This window comes from Corvus moneduloides, chromosome 5, assembly GCF_009650955.1.
Source record: "Corvus moneduloides isolate bCorMon1 chromosome 5, bCorMon1.pri, whole genome shotgun sequence".
In the NCBI taxonomy this organism is placed as follows: domain Eukaryota; kingdom Metazoa; phylum Chordata; class Aves; order Passeriformes; family Corvidae; genus Corvus; species Corvus moneduloides.
The window spans coordinates 56684561-56698698 of record NC_045480.1 but is presented as its reverse complement, the minus strand read 5'-3'; the positions used below and the strand labels follow the sequence as shown (position 1 = coordinate 56698698).

Here is a 14138-nt window from a genome sequence, read left to right as displayed (position 1 = left end):
CCACATTTTCAAACTCCCCCTCTGAGTCTTCCCACGTGAAAGTAAGGGATCTGTTAAACAGGCAGGAGATACAGATTTCCTTAATCTCACAGCTTGCATTTGTAATGCAAAGCACTGATAAAGTACTACTAAGGAACAATGGCATATATGTAAACATAAATAAATACTAGTCACAGGGAACCAGAGACGACCTCACAGAGTCCCAACCCTACGTGGCCAGAATGGTGTGTGCCACCAAAGACAACACTGAGTGGCAGTTCTATGAAATTATCTGCCCCAGGCAATGTATCTTCTGTGCCATGGCATGAGATGCTAAGACAGACTGGTCACATCAGGCCTTGAAGAGTTGGACCGGTCTGTTCTTGAAAAGGCTGTCTCTACCTAGCCTAGTCATTGGGCTCTAAAGCACACCAAGTCCTGGTGAAGAGAAAATGTGGGCCTGAAGTGTGTAGAGGCAAAATCCCAAAAGTCTCCCAAGTAAGTAAGGGGATCCTTCTGCTGCTGAGAATCTGGGAAAACCCCAGATTCATCTAAATTATGCTATCACTTTCCAGGTTTAGGGAAAAATATTGACCATAAATTGAACATTTCTAGCAGGAGTAAATTTCATACCATTATTGTAGATGCATTTCTATTCTAAGAGGCATTTTACTGAGTGCATAAGTTATAGCTGTATGGATTTGGGCAAGCAAATACTGCTGTGAAATGAAATTCCCATTTTACTCCCTCTCCTCCTTTTATTCTTGCTCCACAAAAAGTAAAGTTAAGGGAAGCTGTTGTCCATCAGACGTTACAGCAGCAAGCACGCATTCTCTTTTTGATAAAACTGTTGTGAGGAGGTCATTGTAAACTTTCTGAGTTTAGTGGAAAATGGTAAGAATAGTGTGGCATGGGAAATAGTTTGCTAAAAAAACTGAACTGCATCCTGGTTTTATTTGTCCCTTTCGTCCTTTGCCAATATTTCTTTCTCCCTTCTTTTTTGCTTTTTCCTCCTCCTGACCCCTCCCAGTTATCAAATACATCCTTTCAAAATTATCACTGAGGTAAGCATTTACTGAATAGAAACTTCCTGTTGCAGTGGAACAGAGTAATGAATGACCAAGGAATTGCTTGTTTGAACATATACAGAAGACCCTCCATCTCTTATGCATCTGGGAGATTCCCATTAGTATTAAAGGGCATATTGTGAGTGCATTGAAAAGTGACAAGATATCTATAGTCACTCAACTGCTAATTCTTCTTACCACAAAAATGAGAATAGTGCAGAAACCTCTTTAACCCTGTGTCCTGAGCAAGTGGATTTCTAAACCACTCAGCTCTTAACAAGTGCATGTGGCAGGTTGTAAAGCACTGATCCCATCTTCTGGGCATTTTAAGATCTACTCTTTGACATTCTTTAAAACAGTGAAGGGAAAGAAATAAATAAGAAAAAAAATTAGGAAGACCCTCCACATGTTGCTCTTCTCTGTAGAGAAAATGGCCATTGGTTTTCAGAACTATCTTTTCAGATGCCATTTCCTCAAAAGTATCTTTATCAAGGAATTCAAGGAATTATCAAGGAAAGCTCTCCATTCGCTCTGGAAACTGGGACTTAAGTACTGCTTTATTCGTTATTTAAAAATACAACATCTATCTAGGACATGAGACAAACTGCTTTATATGTTCCTGGAATGGATTGCTTAGAAACATTGGTTTCCCTGCTATTTTTCACTTCTTTTTGCAACTCAAAGGTTTTTCCACTCCTGCTTTGCTAAAATCCTCAGGTTATCAGCAGAAGTGAATGGAACATATACTCATTTCCCCCAAGCAACAGAAATTCTTGTGAAAATAACAGGATGGGCAGTCTAAGATGAAGACTCCAGATCCACTAAAGGTGTGCTGCTCCACAGAGTCTGCTACCAACAAATTGGTGCAGTAAAGCATAGCAGATGCTGGGGGATCCTGGGTTTTGAGGCACTTAGCCCAGTAACATCCTACATACTGGGAACTTGCCTGGCTTACCCCTATCAACAGTAAAGCTATTCTCTGCATTTCTCTTCAAACCAGCCTGTGCTAAAGATGAGAAGGCCTATTTGCCTTAAGGAATGCACAGTTTGCTAATTACTCACTCAAACAGAACAGAGGTGAACACCTGATCAACTAAAAGGATATTAGCAGTGCCAAGAAGACAAAGATGGTAAAAACAGCATGGAGAGGAAGCTGATTTTGTTATTTTGGAGCACTCCAGTTAAAACTGTTTTGATCCAGTAGATTCTAACTATGTCCTGGTACCGCACTGTGAAACTTACATTTATAATCATGGGATGCCTTAAGGGCAAACAATCACATTGACATAATGCTTACCTCAGATCACATTAGGATAAAAGAAATAAAAATATTCATTTACAAAATTACTGAAAGAAAATACCGTTGTAAGAATTAATGAAGTCATAGGAAGAGGAACCGTACAGTTACTGATCAACTTAGTAAATTTGTCCAGACAAATTCTTACTTCGCTGAGGCTGAGTGATCACTTGCAATGCAATGAACACATTCACTACAAGGCATTTCCAAAACCAAACCAGTATGTTTCATCTAAATGTTTTTTTTCCTGTCTACAAGCATAAGATGGTATTCGTGTCTCATTATTGGATCAGGATAGAAACAAGTCAGGATCAATTAAAACAAGGGATCGTGAAGATCTTGGGGTGAATGATCCCAACTATGCTTCTAAAGAAAAACCAGTAATCCAAAAAAGTGACTAACCCAGACAGACTCACATATACAGAGGAGAAAGAATGATATAGAAAGAAATTAAACTATTTCATTATTCATCGATTTTTTCAATTTTTTAATGTTTGCAATTGTTGTACCTCCATTTAACTTAATAAACACTCACTTGTCAGTGAGAAAAGACAGAAAGCTGTCATCTGAGTCAAGATTTGAATCAGGTCCACTTAGTCTTCTTTTGTAGGCAACAACCTTTCCACTGCAGGAGTTTCTCCAAGAGGCTTATCAAAGTAAAAACTCAATAATGGAGTACTAGGTGAATTTCTGTTCCTACATACGCAATTCCATGAAAGTTCTGTGATTTTTGCAGTATCTGCAATTCTGTTGAGGGTTTGAAGCATAAGCATACCATCCCTGGCATTAAGCAGCAAGAGAAAAGCCAAGAAGCACTCTGTCAAATAAGAAACCCCAAAAAATGTAATTCATGCAACTTTGAAATAATCTAAGGCCAAGCTACTGTAAGCTTGGGATATTAATGTATACAGTATGCCTCTGAGTGCATTTCAGATTTGCAATCAAATTGCAGTTCTGAAGGGTGCTGTCATTATAACCCAACCATAATATCATATATGAAGAGTTTTCTTAGAGCAGCTTGGAAATAATTTCCACCTTAAGTCTTCAATCTCCTTTGGAAGCATTTCAAACAAGGAACAGTGAGGAACCATCTAACTTGAGTAACAGAGCACTCCTCTGAGAAAAGAGCAATACAATGCAGCCATACATATTAAAATCATGAAGATTCTTAATGTTAAAGACTGAGGAGGTGCTGCAGCTTTATTGGAAAAAAAGAACAGGTGGGCAGCTGGATCTATCAGTTATTACTAGTTATACTTCAGAGCACAGAGAATAGGGTAACAAGTATATGTACAATATTTACATATATGGTTCTGATGGTTAGACACTTCACTGGAAATTTCATGTCCAGATGACTAAATGGAAATATCTTTTTTTTCTTTTTTTTTTCTCAGATACCTACAGAAAGGAAGATGTTGTAAATATAATATTCAAGAAGTAGTTTTCATAGAAGGTGAGAAGATATTTTGGAAATATACTAATTATTGCTTGAAGCAGAAAGTTGGAGACCAGAGAAGAACTACCAAGTCTCACAGCCACATTCATAGTGTATGGCAACATCAGATAAATTGTTGTAAGTAAACTCAAACACCAAAACTTTAGATAAGGCGTAAGATGGAATCTTACCATACCAAGACACCTAATCTGTAGTATTGATAATGAGTCCAGTCCAAAGAATAAATTGTGTTAAGAAGGCATTTGGCCACATTCAAATTCCCTGACTGATGTTTCATCAAGACCACTGTGAGGAAAGTAATCTTCCTAAATTATCTCATGAAAAGGACCTTTCACTGGGTTTGCCTTCTATGCTTCCATGACAGCCACAGAAAAGTCATAATCACTGCAGAAGGCACAACTACCCTTGTCTCTGTTATGGCTTCAGCGGGATTGTATTTACCCAACACAATCATAGTAACTGGATAAGGTTCACCAAAATTCATGAATAGCTCCTTTCTTTGGGATAAATGTATAGAACATACATGCTCTATGACTGCCAGAATTTTTGGGATACAAAATTCCAGCTTTGAAGACAAGAGAAAGGTGGCACCTCTAGAACTCATGAAAAGAAATCACACTTACCAGATCTAGACCAAACTGGGAAAAGAATGAGAGTTCTTACAGGAACTTTTCCCCACCTTGCAGGAATTCACTTGCAATCTGTAATCCCATTCCAGAACACCAGCTGGTGTCACTGAATGACATTATCAATCCTGCAAGCAAGGATGAGGAGCTTGGCTCTCAGCAGCTTCCACCTTGCAAACGCTGCTGCAGATTCTAGCACACACCACACATGTGGCATGCAAGTGATTGAGCAGGGATGCTCTGTCTAACAAGCTGTGGCTGAGTGATTGTTGCCAAAAAGACTCTGAATCATCAGCAGACTGGGACCACTGGCACCTACAGTCATCCCAAAGCTTAACAGATGAAATTCCTGTGGAGGCAATGAATGTACATGTGTTGGGGAAGGTCTCCTGCACAGGCTGTGAAAGTTACAAAAGAGCTCTCACCAAAAAGGTGAGGTTAACTTTTGACCACAGTGTGCAAGGTAATTTCAATTTATGTTTTGAGGGACAAATAAAAGAGAATTATTATATAATTTAAAATAATCTGGATAGGCTAGGATTTACCTCCCTGAACCTTAACTTGAGACTTTCTTTACAGACAGAATAAGACATTAACCCTCCAGATGGTGATTTGTCCCATCTCTGTTGAGAGGGAATGAATCAACCTCTGATTTTAGTGCTTTCTCTGTTGATTACAAGAAGGGCTGAGATGATTATACTCTTATACTAAGGGCCTTATACTTACCACTCTTTTGAACACAGGTAAATCCACCCATTCTGTGTTCTAGATGCCATATAATTCATTCAACATTTTTTCATTAGGGAAAAATACTCTTAATCCATATCAGTGTTGTTTATTTAATGTTGTACAGAACCTTTTAAGACAATAAATGTACACCTTAAGCAGCAAATATGAGACTATAAAAATAGGGAACCAAACATTGTCTCTGCTCATCTATTGTTCTACAAAGTTTACTCCGGCCAACAGAAGTCAGGTTACAAAAAGCCTTTGAAGGCATCATGGTGACTTCATCTCAGGTGGCACAAATAGTTAAAATTTCTTGCCTGGGATCACTGACTGCGGAAGTACCTCAATTTAATAGTGTACATCCCCACAGTCAGTTTGAGAATCATGCAAGGTGCTTCGTTAGTGGCCGTGGTCACTTGTCTCTCCCTTTTCTACCCCTTTCAAATTAAGAGTTCAAATAGGAGTTCAGGAGAAATATCTCCTGTAGAAGGCTGGCAAGCATGATCCCAGCAAGTCACCTGCATTGCTCACTGCAATTAGAAGGAAATGTGTGGTTTTCAAAAAAGCAAGCTTCTTTACCTAAGCAGCAACCATTGGAAAGGTCTTTTCCAATTTTTGTCTATTCTTCTGCTCTGAATAGTTCCTATCTCAATATTTTCCATATTTATTCAATCAAGTGTTATTTTATCCAGATTTATGGTAGGTAAACTAGTTATACTGAGCAGAGCATGATTGTTTTCTCATGGTTTAAAGCATTGCTGATTTTTATCATACACTCTACATAAAAAATCATCCCTCTATTGTGAACATACTCAAGTACTTGCTTCTAGTTATTTCCATTTTTCTCCTAGAGTTTAGGATGCATCTCCTCAAAATGGATGACATTTATTGTCTCTTCTTTTCTTCTAACTTAGTTTTCCACTTCAGCTGCACCTACTGCAATGGAAATTTGAAACAGCACAGTGAGAAAATGAAACACAATATATTGAGCTTCCTGCTACCTCACCTTTTGGCTCCCTCTCTAATTTCTTTACAAAAGGCAGGTCTTCTGCTCCATTATTTAGTGGTTTGTACAGAATAGATTCATCATCTCTGAAACTGGTTCTGCAAAACAGACATTTGTTTTCTTTAAAAAGTCCTCCATTAAAATCTCTTATATATTTTTTATTCTGTGAGATTTCTTGACATGCAGCTACCAAGGAAAAAAAGCCTTGCCACCAGTTTCAAAGCTAAAGTAACACTGCAAAAGCTGCATCTTCTGAAATTCACATGGCCTTTAAGAGGGTGGAATTAGGCCAAGTATACAGACAGCCATCTTTAAGCAATACTGTGAGAGTTTTCATATTTACAAGGAAAGGAGGAAACAGGCAGCTGCCTCTCTTCCTCTGTCATTACCTCCTTGGATTCTTCTCCTTGAACAATTTTCAACTTGTAATGAGATATGGTGCCTTACATATGTGGAAAGTGGCTGCAGGAATGTGGCTGCAAGTATGTGGGAAGAACACTTAGGGAAGCAAAATTCTCTTTATTACTTGGGGCTTTTGTTTGGGGGGCTTTTTTGGTTTTTTTTTGTGTAAGTTTTTTAATGTTTTGTCTTGGGTTGGGTTTTTTTTCTTGAATTTCCCTGGTTGTTGAGGATAGATATTACAGTCCCTCTGATGTTTCTGTTCATGCGCAGTTCAAAATTAAAAGTTCCCATATAAAAAGCCTAAAATGTTCTCACTGGAAAACTGCAGTTATGCTGGTAAAAGTTTTCTTTCCAAGAAAAATTGGAAACTGGCAGGCTGCTATCTGCAAGCTTGATTGTTTCTATTTTCTTACCTGTAGAAAGACTCCTGGAAAGTCTGTGCATGCATTCTCTGTCTTTCTTCATTGTAGTTTCCAGGAGAAGGTGGAAAAAGGAACACAAAGCCATGAGAGTCAGCATTCAGTCTCCTGGAATTTGCCCATGGATTTTTATTTTCTGTTGAAGAGTGAAAAGGCAGTAAACTGTAAACAGAAATTATTTTGAAAATTTTCTTCAATTTAAATGTGTGTGTTCATGTGTTTTTCATGCAAATTTGGGATGCATTTTGTGATGCAATTTTCCCTGGAAGTAATTTTCACTTTCCGAACACCTCAGATATTCAAAGGGAAAAGCAAACCTAATGCCCTTCTCCCTGTTAGTCAACCAAAGCTTTGCCTGCCTTCATACACAACTTTTCAGTTAGCTATATTTAGCTAAATGGGGAAAAATTCACCTTGATATAATGCCATTAGTACCCTGGAGTTTCTGCAGTTTTGAATTTGGCCCCTAGGAATTCATTATTCTTTTGGATAGATGGCTGAGGTTTATGAATGACACTTTTAATGTGGTCTGGAGAGTATGATCTGGGTAGTTTGGTAGGCTATCTCCCTTTAAACCCAAAAAGTAGACAAGACCCTCCATGCAGTGAATATTTACAGAATCAGGAATTACATAAGGTTATGTTATTCACTACATTCAGCCTAAACTCTGCATACGTGCTTGATGATAGACTTTGTAGTTACTTGAGAGGCAAAGCAATGCTAATGAGATTGCCTGATGATTTTAGAATAGTTGCTCAAAACTTGCTGTACAAGTTGCTCAAAATTTGTTGTACAAATCCATGAGGATGTAAAAAAAAAGCATTCCCATTTTCTTACTTTTTCCTTTGCTTTTTCACTCCATACTGTTTTGTACAACGTTTGAAGCTGTGGCAGTTTGACCCTAGAATTGACTGAGACGGACTACTGGCATTGCTAGCTCAAAAGGACAGGAATCTATCTAGAGCCATCTAGTTCACATGAGGTAAAGTAAATGAGTTTTTAATTGGGTGGTTTCATCTGAATCAGAGGAATCCATTTTTATTTTAAAATATCTCAAATTTCTTTTCTTGAATTGAGGCTCCACCCCTCATTCATAGTGGAGTTTCTCCTCCAGTTATAAACCAATTTTGAAATTTTTAAGTTAGTCATGAGGAGAAATATTTTGCTGGCAGTTTTCTAATCCTGATACTCATGCGTACTCAAAGCAATCTTTTAATACAGCTACAACAACACAGTCCTAAGATAAATTTCGTACAAAGTAAGTTCTGTCCCAAACTCAATGCTTCCCTCTCATGAAAAAATTCCTAAAAACTGGATAGCTACTACAGCAGAATATATGTATCTCTAAGAAAGAAAATGGAAAGCAAACTCTATATACTGTAGTCTATTACTTTTTTCTGGGGAAGTAATTATGATGAGGCAGCTAGCTGCTTTCATCTTTCTTCTTTTTCCTTGCCAAGAACCGCCTCTCTCTGTTATGCTACTTACCTGGTGGATAGAGCTAGAACAAGGTGTTTAATGAAAATGTCTTTCCAGGGGAAAACGTTTTCCTAAAATCTTCAATTCATTAGGTCTCCTACTTCAGGGTTCTGATCATCAACTAAGGTTCTCCATGTTTGCACAGCTGGACCTGTTGTGGACACAGAAGAAACAGGCATAAAGAGAGAGCTACGAAAACAAAGGATCTTCCCTGACCAGTGTGAAAGACAAGCAGCCCATAACACAAGATGTTAACCATCTTCTTTGGAAGGGCCCCATTCATAAGGATTATTTTCTTAAATGTTTCTGACTAGTCCTATTAAAACTATTAATAAAATCAAAGGGCAACATGAACAGGATGAAGAGGTAAAATTGGTGTGCTTTATTACTGGGATCAAAGACCCAGTTTCACAAGCTAGTCTAACAGCTTGTTATCCCTTCTTTATTCACATCATCCTGTCCTTGGCAGAGAATATACACAGATTTTAAAGGCACCACTTTTGAAAATGGTTATATCCCCTCAGAGACACTCTCTGGTACCTTTTCAGCTTCATACTAAATTAAAACACTATATTGTCATTTGTGTACCACTATATACACACATATAGGAATATTTATTGCACTGGGGAAATATCAGTTCTTATCTGTTCATCTTGCTTCCACACTAATACTACTTGTACTTTCACTACCACCTTATAAAAATCTCATAGAACTTCAGCATCAGAACAAGAACAACCCAAATTCATTACACTTTCAAGAAAATGTTTTCACAGGGCAGTTTTAAGCCACTCCCAGTGCAATAATTCGACACACCTCAAAGTGGTCTTGCCTTATGATCCCATGAAAAAAAAAGGAAGAGTTGCCTTCCCAATCAATGACAAATCATTACATGTCAACTTACACAACTTTCTTTATGCACTCTAGGAGATGTCCCAAACAGCTAGGCCTCCTGAGGATCCGTGTCTTCTTTACATGCATTGTTTCAGGTGCCAAATTTGGCTTTCAAAGAATGGTTCGGGTTGGAAGGGACTGTGCAGTTTAGCTGGCAGGTGCAGTACTACCAGATAAGATAAGGATTTGTCTGTATTCCCATACTGTCCTTACAATTCAGTGCTAAAAATGAAAAAGAAAAAAACCCGAAACAAACCAAATAAAAAAAACCAAACAAATGCACAAAATCAAATAAAACCAAATGAAAACACAACAGGGAATTGATCATGTCTCCTATTTTGCCTTTTGCTGGAAGAGGTGTGATTCTGAGAATTTTGATTCACTTCAGTGAATAACACAGTGCTATAGAAGTTCCTCACTGGAATCAGCTTCCTGCCTGGATAAGAAAGATAAGTCCTGAAACACATTTTCCATAATCTTTTTCATGTAGGCCTAGTTTCACTATGTATTGTCTAAAAAGGATAGTCATCACAGTGGTTGTAGGAAATGGCAAATTATTGCTAAATTCGTGCAAGGATACAACTCTTACAAGGGGACAGTTGCATTTTACAAAAAATTTTCCTGTCATAAAATCTTAGCACTTCTGCATAAGGACATATATGTGGCAATATACAGACAAGAAGACTCTTAAAGGCAGCCAGTGAAACAAAGGAGAATGCTCCAGCCATAAGTATCCATAGTTTTTTCCTCTAACTGCAGACCCCAGAATGTTTTCTCAAAGGCAAACATCATCGCTGCCATTTTTCAGGTGGGCAACCTAAGTGCCCTATGTTAGGTGACTTGTCAAGAATTGATAAGCGGCTGAGTAAGACATAGGTTTCTCTGACTGATCCTTCTACTGCCAGGGAGGAAGATTATAGGAGAGCTACAAGTCTTCCTCAGGACTAGCAGAGGGAGAAATATGCCTGACATATGACTCAACCCTATCATCTAATTCTGTAACTCAATGCTCTTTCACGGAATATTTCTTCTTGCTACTGGGAAAAACAGGACACAGGGCTGAGTGGACACTTATCTCATCCAGCTTCTCTTGGGCTGCAGTCTTAAACATACCTTCTTTGAAGTTTAAATTTGATAATGTTTGACTACTTCATACTTTAATAACCACAAATCCCAGAATCTTGAAACCCACCTATACCAATTTCTGGGAAAATGCTAGTAGTGTTTAAAGCCTGAGGGGAAAAAAATCAAAACAAATTCCTCATTGCAATGGAAACAAAAATAAAACAGACTTAAAAAAATCAATTCCGACGAAGTGACATTTCTACCTGTGCCTCATTATATTCTGTATAAAAGAAAAAGCTGGTTGGTTTTTTTAAATCATCTCAAAATAATAAAAAAAAGCTAGTTGTGAAGGCGTTGGTTTACTCTGAAGAGTAAGTTGCATGCTGATCAATCTGGTCTTTGGTGAAGACAGGACCCTGGAAATACATCTCATGGTTTTATTATGTCACAGTTTTTGGGTGACAAACTAAGGAATCACTGGGTTTGCAGCAAGCCTTACTGATATGTTAGAACCAGGAACTCAGAGATTTGAGAGCAATGCAGGCCATTTCTGGCAGGTAATTTACAAGGATGGGAAACTCATCTTGTGTTCAGGGATTAGATATGATATTACACTTAAATTAGCTATACAGTGCTTCCTAAACAGTACTAGCAAAGTGCTTTCTTTATCAGGAATCTCATCTGATAATCTGCCCTCGTTTCTGGTTCCAGATCGGAGCAAGCAGTTTTCTTACTAATTTTTTTTCACTCATATTAAGTGGGTGTCTTAGTTTTCACTCACTGTACCCACTGCTATTTTATCTGCACTGATGCCTTTTCGCCCAGATCCTGCACTGCAGGGCAAGAGCAAAGGGCTGTAGCCTCTTTTATTTTGGCTCTAAAATTTTGAAATCTATTTAGACAAAAGACAATGCTTCTTCAGTCCCTATTCTTCTGCCTTTTTAAGTCCCCCTTCAGCCTTGCTTCTGAGCAGCTGCAGATACGCCTCCCACCCTAATGGTGGCAGAAAAACCCTACACTTCACTCCATTGACTGCAGATAAAGCAGACTGCAGCGGGGGAAAGAAACGGGGCACGTCCTGCCACAGTTTAAAAAAAAAAAAAAAAAGAAAACCATCGACAAAGTGAGAGATGCTCAATAGATCATTGTGAGGGAAAAGACTGCAACTGTTTAATTTAGAGATGAACTCGGAAGTTACATAAAAGACTGAGCCAAATCTATAAATGATAAAATCAAGAGGCCTTATTGCTCACATCCCCCAGACTAGAGGAAATGCTATAAAATTCTTTCCTAACCCTTGGAATTCACTGTCAGAAGACTTGGTATTTTTAGCGTGAAATAACAGCAAAACAGATTTGGTATATTTGTTGATGTCTCCTAAAAAATTATAGTAGATGTGGAATGAAATGAGTGTGTTCACATATTTGACTTACAGGTAAAATGTGTTTGCTTAAGAGCCTAGCTAAAATGTGGGTAATGTTTTTGAAAATTCACTTTCTTCTAGTAGACAATTATAAAATTCCCTTGGCACAATCAGCTTCTGAGTCAGCCAAAGCCAGTCATGTATCTCCTACACTTATCCCATGGTTACATTACACAATCTGACAAGTTAAACTAAACTGGAATCACATCAATCACCTGATCCTAACATAGAATATTGTTTAAAAAAGAAAACCAAAGCAAAACAATGTTTCTGATTACAAGTAGCAGTCACAAACTTCAGAGCTTGCTATAATAAATCAAATGCATCATCCTGTGTTTCATGGGGCTAAAAAAGAACTTTTTATTTTTAAGACAAAAGACGGTCCAGCATAAGCAACTCAGGAATCTGCTTGTTTTAGATCCACCTATGGTGAAATGCAGTCATCACTAATTAATATTGCTAACATTTTCATTCCTCCTACTTTCTAAATGTGTACATCTGTCAGAACAATTGATCCCTTGCAGCAGTGACAGGAGGAGCACTGAATTTTCTCATTATGATCAAAATATGCTGAGTGATTATAACTTAACACATCTGATACCAAGCCTCAGCTCTTCAAAATTTATTGATATAATTTATTTTCAGAAATGCTGAAAATGAGGTAACAGACAATCAACACAAAACTGGAGCTCCTTCAAATCAGCAATATGATACTGCTCATGTAATTCTGGGAAGACTCACAGAATTCATGAGTATGGCTAAGTTGAAAAAAAATTTGACTTTGGTAAATTGGGTGGAATGTAAAGACACTGTGCAGAAGAAATCCTCGTCCTCCTGTCGGGGTACTATCCATGCTGCCATAAAGCCCATGCAACAACTATATGACATGATGAAACACAGCATCAACTAAAAAGTTAGTTTGGAAGGGATTTCCGGAAGCTGCCCAACCTGACATGGGACAGAAGGTTATACAGATTGAGTCATATTTTTTATTCCTCATGGTTCCTCCAGATAATGCTTTCAAAACCATCATCTTTCCCATATTTTTAACTCCATCCTAATTTTGACTGAGTTTCTGCCTCCTTCTCCATATCCCACTTGCTAAATGCAAAAATTTCACAATTAAAAACCACATTTGTGAAGTGGGCAAAACAGTTACCAAAGACAGAAACAGTGGGAATAGAACAGTCAAAAAGCACCAAACCCCCTGGAAAACAGTCTGGTTAAAACATACCTGCTACTGTAGGTTGTCTTAGGACCACTGGATAGGAAATAGACATTTGTCTCCAATCATGGCCATGGGCAGTGAGAGCCCCTGCGCATTACTGAGCAGGAGCCTGCAAAGCTGACATCAAACAATGCCTCACCCGTGTCTGAAAGGTGCAGACAGGGGTCAGCTCTGTGACTGCCAGTGGTGATTTAAAGCACATGTGTAATTGGAAACACAAATGGGAGCTTGTGTTGTTTGGCTTTAACAGAGAGCTTTTGAGAATGGCACCATGTGACTGCACAAATAGCAAAAACACCAATAGCAAAAACCCTGCAAAGAAAGAGTTACAGAATGGGACAGGAGAGTTTTCCTCTGCCAGGCTACAGAAACTTAAGTGCTTCCTGGCAGATCCAAAACATCCAGCACAAACTCCTGTTCCTCTGAGAGGGACTGTCACCTCACATGTAAGAAGCTGCAAAGAAAGAGATGTAATTAATAATGTTTCTCCTCATCTGCCAGGTAGAATATGTCAAATGTCTCAAGGTCTGAGTGTTTGGAAGAGGCCCGAAGTCTTTACAATCTGATGCTGCTTTAGAAGTACCATTGCAGCTCAGGGTTTTTGCCTTTTAATAAGGAGGCCAGTCTTCTCCTGGGCCCTGGAAAGTCTGAGAGCCTTCAAGCTTCTGATGGTCGTGAGAAGCATAATCCAATGTGCATGTCATGCAGAAACATTCATTTTGTCAGAGGGTTCAAGCTTACATGCTACTGTCTAGAGTTCCTGGTTGCTCCTCTGCAGAGCAGTTGCAGGTTCCCCTTTATGATATTCTTTATTAATTTTCTGTTTTTATTGTGTCACATTTGATTAGTTTGGTCATTAATTTTGTTCAATTAAGATCAATGGAAGTTTCAGCATTACCTTGAATTGCAGCAGTCGCACACCTACTCTTGAAATTTATTCAACCACCCTTTTTACTAGCATTTTCCCATACTCCTATTCATTCTTGTTGAACCTCAATTAATTCTGCATTATCCTTCTTATGATTAAGTACCTAGAACTGAATGTAGCTTTTAAAGTAAAGCAGAGCTACT

At 38.3% G+C, this 14138-nt stretch overlaps 1 long non-coding RNA gene across 2 annotated transcripts in view; it reads left to right on the top strand.

Moving 5' to 3' along the window:
• The window catches only part of LOC116444533, a 48221-nt gene that overhangs the window by 4778 nt on the left and 29305 nt on the right, over positions 1-14138 (top strand). For both annotated transcript variants that reach the window (XR_004240371.1, XR_004240372.1), the window contains exon 3: positions 3738-3916. This is a non-coding gene — a long non-coding RNA (uncharacterized LOC116444533). The remainder of the gene's footprint in view (positions 1-3737; positions 3917-14138) is intronic.